General features: G+C 45.3%; 1 protein-coding gene across 3 annotated transcripts in view; it reads right to left on the minus strand.

The window, feature by feature from the left end:
• The window catches only part of SNCAIP (synuclein, alpha interacting protein), a 142,636-nt gene extending 132,555 nt beyond the window's left edge, over positions 1-10,081 (minus strand). For 2 of the 3 annotated variants that reach the window (XM_005857123.2, XM_005857122.2), the window contains exon 1: positions 9,664-10,081. The gene's annotated coding sequence lies outside the window, so the exon portion shown is untranslated. Of the gene's footprint in view, positions 1-9,654 lie in introns of all 3 variants that reach the window. The other variant, XM_014542017.1, reaches the window with a different exon arrangement.
• Positions 10,082-10,087: the final 6 nt, after the last annotated feature.

The raw sequence follows: 10,087 nt of genomic DNA on the forward strand, positions 1-10,087 counted from the left end.
AGATGGGTGCCAGGGCTGGCGAGGTGAGCCCCACAAGCTGATCCCTTCAGAAGCTGGGGTTGCCAATGAATCCTCCCTCTTATTAATGCATTTCCAATGTTCTAAATGCCAAATGAGGGCCTACTGAACACTGCACTCTACAATGAAGACAGAAAGATGACAGACACATTCTCTACCCTCACGAGCCAGGTTTAAGAGCACAGACTGCCATTTACAACACCTCCTGCATAAGCAACAGTGACGGTGCAAGCAAAGAGCTGAGGGAGACAGAGTCGCCCCTGGGACTCCCAGGTCCTCCTCAGAGCCCAAGCCCGCAGTCCACCACTATGGGAGCCACTAGCCTAATGTGCTTACTGAGAATCACAAGTGTGGCTAGTCTGAGTTAAGAATAAAGTACAGCCCAAATTTTAAAGAGTTTGAAAAAAAATGCAAAGAATCTGATTAGTGATTCTTAAATATAGATTACATGGGGAAATGCTAATATTTTGGATGTATTGCGTTAATTTAAATACATTATTAAAACTTTATCCATTTCCTTTTACTTTTCTTAACATGCCTATTAGAACATTTGAAATGACCTATGTGGCTCACTTTCCTGGATCTTATTATTCTACCAGCCAGTTCTGGTCTAAGCAGTCACAGGACAACACTGGGGGGAGGACACCTGGGAGGCGGTCGAGGGCAGGCAAGCAGGGAGAAGTGACCACAATGAGAAAAGACACAGCATCATGGGAACCTCTCATGGGCTGCGAAGGAGGGCGGACCTGGAAGAGTGGGTGGACCTGGCACGCTCTGCTTCCTGAAGAGTGCTTGCCTGCCATTCATTGCTGCAGAGAGGCCACAACATAAAGGCCAAAAACAGTGACAATACGCACATTGCGAATAGTTTAGCAGCAGCCTGTGGTTTACAGTGAGCCATCTCTGCCTGAGATCAGACTACCAAGTTAGGCCTGTCTTCACCCCACCTGAGGCCAGTCATTTGGTCACTCTGCCTTCTCATCTGTAAAGGGGGGAACTAAGATGAATGGCTCTGCAGATGTGTCCCCCTGCCTCTGTCAGCCAAGTTTCTGGAAATCTGTAGTACTCTAAACAGCCTGAGAGAGGGAGGAAAGGGATAGAGAAGGGGGGGAGGTTTGTCGCTAGAACTTTGAAGCTGCACAAGGAACAGAAACGCACATAGAACACATCCTTTATATTTCCTTTTTCATGCAATGTATTGCATTTCATTGAAGTTGTGTTAGCCCCCTTGTCTGCTAGATGTAAGCTAGATGAAAGTGCCATGAGCTCAGGCACCACACTGTGTGCTCGCTGCTCTGACCACAGATTCCAGCGCAGAGCCCAAAATACAGCGGGTCCCAAATAAACACCTCTGGGCAGGTCCCAGGGGAGACGCTGCAGTCATTTTTGTTGTTGAGAATCGATCTTTTGGGTTAAAGTTTCCAGGTATATAGACTGCAATCAGGAACAAGCCAGGGACTCACCAGGAATGGTCACGCTTGGTGCTGGATTGCTCTAATGATGTTATCTACCGGTGGCAGGTTGTGCCAGGTGAAGGACAGTGAGCTGGAAAGCTGCCAGGAGGCTTTTCTGGCAGAAGCAGACCCTTTAAACAAGGAAGTTGACGGCTGAGGGGAGTCAGGACTAACACAGGCTCAGAATTTCACTGGCTCAGGTCTCCTGCCCAGCGTGGTAAGACGAAAGAGCGTGGAGGCAGCAGGAAGTAGCAGTGATGCAGATCTGGGTTCTGTGATTCATTCCCCTCTCACCACTTGGCAGCTGGGAGACTCACTTCCTTCTCTGAACCTCATTCTCCACGGCTTCAAATGGCTCATAATGCATGTCTCAGAGCAGTGGTTCTCAACCTTGGCTGCACATTAGAATCACCTGGGAATCTTTTTAAAATCCTGATTTCTGGGCCTCACCCTCCGGAAATTCTGTTTCTTTGTTATGGGGTGAAGCCACAACATTAGTAACAAAGAAACAGAATTTCCGGAGGATGAGGCCCAGAAATCAGGATTTTCAAAAGATTCCCAGGTGATTCTAATGTGCAGCCAAGGTTGAGAACCACTGTCTTAGAGGGTTGGTTAGCCATACTGTACTTTTCACAAAGGACCGGCACATGGTAAACACTCAATAAATGGTTACATGTGATACATGGTAAACACTAAATAAATGGTTACATGTGACACATGGTAAACACTCAACAATGGCTATGTTTCTTTTCGATTGTAGTTTTCAAACAAAGTTTTTAACCTGGAGCCCCAGAAAATCCATAGATGGGCTTCCACAGATCCCAGAAGCACCATGAACTCATTCAAAGTGGCGTGTGCACATGTGTGTGTGTGTGTGTGTGTGTGTGTGTGTGTGTGTGTGTATACACACCTTTTCTTCTCTAAGGAAAGAATCCATAACTTTTATCACAACCTCGAAAGACACTCAAACTGAAAGCAGGTAAAAAGCAACTGAGCTTCTGTGCCTTCCAAAGTACTTAGCTCATTTTATGTATCCACAGAACAACTGTCTGAGTCCCCCTCCAAACTCACTTTTCTGTGGCTGTTCAAGGGGCCTGCATGTTCTACACTGCAGCACAACCTTTGTAAGAAGCTCTTACATCTGGAACAGCAGAATGAAAGGAATAGGACTGGAATTTCTAAAGAAGAAATTCAACTTAATTTCAACAATTGTATTCCAGCTCTTACCTCTTTAAATGCATCTTTTTCATAGCCTTTTTGACATAATTAATGGCCAAGGGAGGCAGCTGGAATGTTTTATTCTTAGAATGTGGTCACTTCATTTTAAGAGAAAAACAAAAAAAAATCGTAATGAATGAAATAGAAGAGCCCAAAGACTGATTTTTTTACTCATCAACCCAGATGACCGTCAAGTGGCTAGACAGTCTCTGGCAAGGGGACGCTTGGTGGCAAGAGAGCTACTTCAACATTTAAATCATAGTCTCCTCATATGGAGAGAAGGAATGATAGGGATAATCCCTCTTTCCTGGGGCTGCTGTGAGAATTAAATAAGAAAATAATTGTAAAGCATCTGGTAAGCACCCAACACAGAATAAACACCTCATAAATATTAACTATTAAATATCTTCTATGGTAGGAAGACAAAGTATTCCTCATCTGATTTCTGAGCCACAGATTCTAGACTCGAGATTGAGTTTGGCCACTAATACATCTCAGTTTCTTTCCTAAGGCATCTCTTAGTGACCAAGGAGGAAAAGAGCACACACCAGCTGAGAGAGTGTCTGAGCAGTAACTTCAAAGAGCACCTATCATCATGTCCAACACTGAGCTACAAATGTGAGAATCAAGTTAAAAGAAATAGCATAACCCTACAAAGCAATCACTTCAAACCCTAAAGATGAGTGATTCCGTGCACATCTTTTCATTCATTCATTTAAAATAGACTGGTCGGGGTGGTTCATGGTTGAGTGGGAGGTCATGGTTCGATTCCCGGTCATGGCACATGCCCAGGTTGCAGACTCCATCCCCAGTGTGGGGTGTGCAGGAGGCAGCCGATTGATGGCTCTCTCCCATCATTGGTGTTTCTCTCCCTCCCTTCCTCTCTCTGAAATCAATAAAAACATATTTTTTTAAAAAGATACTGAGCATATATGATGTGAGAGGCACAGGGATATACCAAGAAGAGAGATCAGAGCAGCAGGAGAGACAGACAAGTACAGCCAGCACTGCACCACAGGGTCAAGTCTGGTGCAGGGGCTAGGTAGGAGGGGGTGTTCAGCAAAGGCTTCTTGAAAAAACAACACTTGGGCTTAGTTTGGAAGGAGGAGTAGATGTTCACTAGTTCCAAAAATGAGAAACAATATTCTAGAGATAACAGCACATGCAAAAGCTTGAAAATGAGAGAAAATGGAGCATCTGGGGATCCTGGTGTTGTATTGGTCGGTATAGCACAGGGATAGTGTCGGCAACAAGAAGAAGCCTTCGCTGGACATCCTCCCTCCTGTCCATCTGCCGAGTCCTCAGGAGGAGGCAGGGGGTCCTCGGTTTCAGGGCAGGAGCCTGGACTTCGCCCCTTTCCCCAAGGCTTTGAGGTTTGGAACAGTTCTATGAGCTTCTCTCTAGTTCTATCTGTGACGTTTTGAATGGAACATCTCTTACCCCACACAGTTCCTTTTTTTTTTCTTGTGAAGAGAACTTCTAAGATCTATTTTCTTAGCAACTTTCCAAATATGCCACACAGTATTATTAACTACAGTGGCCACACTGTGTGTCACATCGTGACTTATTTATTCATAATTGGAGGTTTGTACCTTCTGACCACGGATTCATGATTCCGTTTCATCTGTTCTTTAGAAAGAGCACTCAGGCAGTGGTGAGGAGGACGGCCTGGAAGCCGGGAGGCTGGAGGGAGCATTTTACAGATGACTTGTAAAGAGTAAAACAGGGCGGGTCTAAGCGAAAGGAGAAATAGAGTAAGACTGAGAGCTACATAGGGGGCCCGGTCAATCAGCAGATTGATTATCAGAGGTTCTCAACCTGTGGGTTTCGACCCCTTTGGGGGTCGAACAACCCTTTCACAGGGGTCGCCTAAGACCATCGGAAAACACATATATAATTACATATTGTTTTTGTGATTAATCACTATGCTTTAATTATGTTCAATTTGTAGCAATGAAATTGGGGGTCACCACAACATGAGGAACTGTATTAAAGGGTCGCGGCATTAGGAAGGTTGAGAACCACTGGATTAGGTGGAGGAGGAAAGGTAGCAGGTGAGATCAGGATCAGTCCCAGGTTTAAGCCCCAGCGGCTTAGTGAGAGGATGAATACCCTCCAGGAGAGACAGATGAAAGAGTATCTGTGGTTTCTACTTGCCCAGCATCCACTCTCTCCTTCCAATATTTCCTTTTAAAACCACCCTCTCCTACACTCAGGTCAACTGGTTTAAGAGGGCTGCTGACCACACTCCCGTGCACCTCGTCCACCTCCCAAGCCACTCAGCACACAGACCACCCTCCCATTCCCAAAGGCTCCACCTCTGGCCAAAGGAACTGGTTCAGGCATGCGCACAGGATCAAAGTGGTCTAATTAAGTTAATCCTGAATTATCCCCTTTTTCTGCAAGGGTTTAAGCCTGAAGCTGCTGAGGACCATTTTACCACCATGAAGATGAGAGGAAATAAGAAGTGGAACCTTCCTGAACTTTTCCAGTACAGAAGCCAGGATATAGCCCTTCCTACTTGAGCAAGTACAGACTGGGTTTCTGTGACTTGCTGCCAAGAGTCCTGGCAAATACAAAAAGTGAAGACAATTGTGTTTCAAAAAAGGGGGAAAAAAAGAGTCTACTTTTGTGAGTGGTGGATTTAAAAACCTACATTACTGTGATAATAGTATCTTAAAACATTTAAATCTGTACAAGGCATTTAGGGACTTTATAGCAAATTCCACCGTGAATAATGAAAAGCCAAGCCAGGCTGCCTTAGAAAATGTTACCGCACCAACAATGGCACATTCACTCACTAAGTTAACATTTCCTGAATATCTTCAGGGTTCTCAGACTTAGACAATAGAAATTATAAAGCTCTGTGCTTGGTTTGAGCTGATCCAACCACGGCCCTTCCATAAAGAGCAGCTGTGTATGCTGTTCAGCCTAATTGTGTCATGTTAGAGAGGCCAGGTGTTTCTGTCTGGCCCCACAGCTGTCCTGGATGTTGAGGACACCACCTGAATTTCAGACTGGCCATCTAAAAAACAACGCTGGTGAAGCAGCACTTCAACTGAGCCCTTGGGGGAAAAAGCAGAACATGATTTGAATTTCTCTTCCCCTCTAATAAAATATCGACTGACATTTATGGAGGAGCCTGGACGACACATTGTGCTGGGCCCTCTTTTCTTTCTTTACTTTCTCCCCATGAGAAAAACCCACCACTAGCATGATTTAACCTTTATTAATGCACCCACACCTCTATCTATATAAATACGCTTAATTTGTCACCTCCTACCCTGTATACTTCCCAGTGTCTAGACTCAAATAAATCTTCAAGTGTCCATCGCTGGTGGGGGTTTGGTGGTTTTGCCACCCCACCATACGTCCATTCTCACTCTGACAATAGTGCTCCCATGTCCTTTGAGGAAGCAGCTACCTACTCCCCATTGTGTGCTGTCTCGGTGGTGCTGTCAATCAATGCTTCCGGCTCAGCAGTGTGCATGCCACTCAAACTACGCCCAAGTGTTCTCTTTCCTTCTGTGCTAAGTCCAAGGGCAGAGCACTCCAAGGGCAGACCTCCAGCTGTGCCTCAGGAAAAAGAACATCAGTTCCTGCTCCCCAGCTGCCCAGAGTACTTCCGTTTCCATCCTGAGAACAGTTCCTCTGACTTCCTTTGACCCTTAGGATATCCTCCACATTGCATTGCATTTTCTGTTGCTTTACAACTAGAGGAACTTACCTATACACAATCCACTGTGATTTAAACACTAAGCAATAGCTAACATTCATAGCATACTCTGCAGCTTATAAAGTACTTTCACATCCAATTTATCTTTTAATCGACCTTTCTGAAACTGAGTATTTCTCCTCCCCCCAAATAAATCACTTACTGATTTCTCACAACAGCACAATCATTCTTTCAGTCACATAAGCTTTTTTAAATATCAGAATGACTTTGACTCTAGGCTTTCACTAACCCCCTATAATCAGTCACCTAATCCTAACTATGGGATCTCCCGGATCCATCCCTTCCTTCTCATTCTCTCTGCCTCTAACTGTCAGAGCCTTCCTCACCTCCCAACAATGGTCTGCTGACCCTGCCACTGGTCAACAGTCTCCAAGCCAACCTGGTGCCACAAGCAGAAGGATATGGCTACCATTTTATCATCACTGTGTCACTCCTCTCCTACCCATGGCTTTCGGGACAAAGAGTACAGGACAATGATTTACAGGGCAATTCCCTAACCTCAATGCTGGGCTATCTACAAGCAGGCTCCACTTCTCTCTTCTATCTCACAGTACACTATTCCTCAGCAGAAAACTTTTGCTGGAACAAGTGTTTTCAAACATGTAGTGGATTGAAAAAGAAAAAAAAGGCTATAATTTTATGCAGCTCTTTCTCATCATAAGTGGGGTCTTTGGACACCCCTTGAATATGAGGTGACCTTGTGACTTGATTTGGTCAATGGGAGAATAGCAAATGCAATACAAACAGAGGCTTGACAATCATTTTTGAATTGCTGCTCTTGGAACACTGCTTCGTTGCCATGTAAAGAAGCCCAGGCTAGTAGGCTAGAGAATGGGAGGTACATGTCCCAGTCACCTGTTAACCTGGCCAACACCTAGTAACTGCCAGATATAAGCGAGGCCATCCTAGTTCATCCTGCCACCAGCGAACCCACCAGCTGACTGAAGATGCCTGAGGGACTCCAACGGAGACCAGCAGAACCACCCAGCTGAAGCCAGCCCACATTGCTGACCACAGAATCATGGCCTATAGTCATTATTTCAAGCAACAACTTTTGGGGTGATTTGTTACGCAGTCAAGGATGATTGATAAAACATCTAAGCTGATTTGGTCACTTTCTCCTAGGAATTCCTTTCAATTACTACTTAGTGTCTTGGGCACTCAATCCTAAAATACCTTCTTTCATGTTTTGTACCATTATTTAATTTTTTATGTGTTCTATTTCCCCCCTTTTAAGTTTCTTGTAAGGAGACTGTGTACTTTATATTTTTATATCTCACCTGGGCACAAAGTGAATACACAATGACTAGTTAGGAATCAGTATTTTCCATCAAGCATATCCATTAACATTCATCATTTCAAAGCATATTTAGATCATTAATTTTACAAGCTTAAAAAAGGATCTGATAAGATGCAAACCATAAAATATAAAATCTAGTCATCTAACCTATAAAGTACAAAACCATGCATAGCAGATATCATCCTAGAAACCATTTTATTGATTCATTTTCAGACGATTACTTCTTGCAAGTGAACCTGCATACCAATAAAAAGGGGCACGAAGAAGCAAGCATGTACTAAGGGTAAAAGTTTCACAGAAGCAACTGTTTGATTTTCACCAGGATATTATTTTTCTCCCAAGACACATATTTCTCCTATGTGGTTCACAACCCTAATCTGACAGACTGCCAAAAACAAGGCTTCTATTCTAAGAATGTCACTGACTCTCTCCTTACTGTTCAATTAGATTTTGCATTTAATAGAGAAATCCCCTTGTGTTTCTCATAATGGTGCACCTGCTCCTTGGGAGATTTCCTCTTTTGACAAGAAATGCCTCGAGTCTGGCAAGAAAAAACAGCTCCAGGCTTTCTCTGATAATATCAAAGACATTTGTTTGTTTTAGATGTTTGTGTGGGTTTCCCTCCTCTTAAGAGCAGTAAAGCACTGCTATGATTCCTTCCAAAACAACAGCACACACACAGTTTCTTGGCCTCTGTTCCACATTTCCACTGTACACCTGCACCAGAGCGACTGCCTGGAATTAGCTAAGCTGTGACATAGTAGACAGAGAAATTCATTTGCTTTACTCGCTACCTTCTGGACGGCAACACATGGTAACGGTTGAAACAAAGGCATCATCATTTCAAATCCACTATCTTGTCATCTTTTCTCATGAACTGCTTGCTATGGAGAAAATGAAGTTTATATTCAAAATTATATCCCTTTTTTATATCTTATTTCTAACTGAGGGAGCCAAGCACCCATCTTTTTCTTTCCGATTGTAGACGTGGGAATTCCTACAGGTTTGATCACGAGTAATCTTCAGTCAGTATGGCCTTCCGGAGAAGCTTCTGCGATTGGTACCAAAGTGTCACATCTTTTCCTAATAGTTTTAAGGACATCTTTACGGGGTCTCCCTGCACTCTAACCATGCTGCATGTAATTTAACATTGAGATGCATCAGAAATACCCAGTAGACGTTCTCTCCCAGATGTGAGCACGTTAGCATAACTGCTTTCCTACACCTTGTTCTTTTTCTTTGCCTTTTAAAATTTCAATATTTACAAATGAAATACAGATTTCAACCCATTCCCAACTGGGATGTCGGCTGTACAGTGAGAGAAATGGGTTTTTTCCTTCCTGCGGATCCAGCAAGGAAAGTGGTGCTTGGAAATTACGTGTTTAGAGTGACACCTTGGAGAATTGACAGACTCTGCACATGTAATCCTCATAAACCTCCCCAGACAGCCCTTATTTCATTTTGCAAACTGCACCCTGGCCGGGCTCCACAACACAAAAGGGGGGGGGGGGGGGGGGGGGGGGGGGGGGGGGGGGGGGGGGGTGCTCCCTTCCTCCGGGCTCTTTGATGGACACTTGTCAGTAACAGCCAAGAGGCGTGGAGCCCAGGTACCAGCAGGCGAGAAACGGACACCGACAGGGAGCTCCCTGAATTAACTTTCCCAAGGAAAGCAATGTTCCCACAGGAAAAAACAACCCCGTGTCTCCTCTCCTAGCGGCCCACTGGAAATGAGCAACAATGCTCCTGCCTTTTTGTTTCCTCGAGACTTTCTTCTCTGCAAGCAGTAGCGTGTTCCTCAAAGAATGCTAGTATTTCCTGTGGAAACTGTATGGCTGCCAGGAGTGGCTCCTAATTTTCCCTCTTTTCTTTTCATACAAAACGAAGTAAACAAAGCATGGCTTTGGGCTACGGCCAATATACCGGTTCACCTCACTTACCACCTGCAGGGGAAAGTCATCGCCAGGGAAGGCCACGGGAGAAACGCGGCCGGCTGAAATGGACACGGACCGGCCTGGACGCAGGACCGCGCGGAGGGATGCGGTCAGAACGCGGGCTGGACGGGCACACGGGGCGCGCGGTGCTGACGGGAGAGGGGCTACCCCCGGGCGGCAGCAGCCCCGGGTGTCCCTTTGGCGGCTATTACTCTCGCGGGGTCTGTCATGACTGTGCGTGCACCCTTCCTCCTCTCGGCTCCCGGGAGCTGCGGCGCTGCCCACCCTGCCTCGGATGCGGTCCGAGGTGGCAGCGAGAATAATGAGCAGAGGGAACCGGCAAATGAGAAGAACAATCCTTTGGAAACCCAGGCCGGGGCTCTGTCCCCTTTCCCCCAGGACAGTCGCCGCCGCCGTTACTATAGAGACA

Source organism: Myotis brandtii, unplaced genomic scaffold (genome assembly GCF_000412655.1).
Source record: "Myotis brandtii unplaced genomic scaffold, ASM41265v1 scaffold1076, whole genome shotgun sequence".
In the NCBI taxonomy this organism is placed as follows: domain Eukaryota; kingdom Metazoa; phylum Chordata; class Mammalia; order Chiroptera; family Vespertilionidae; genus Myotis; species Myotis brandtii.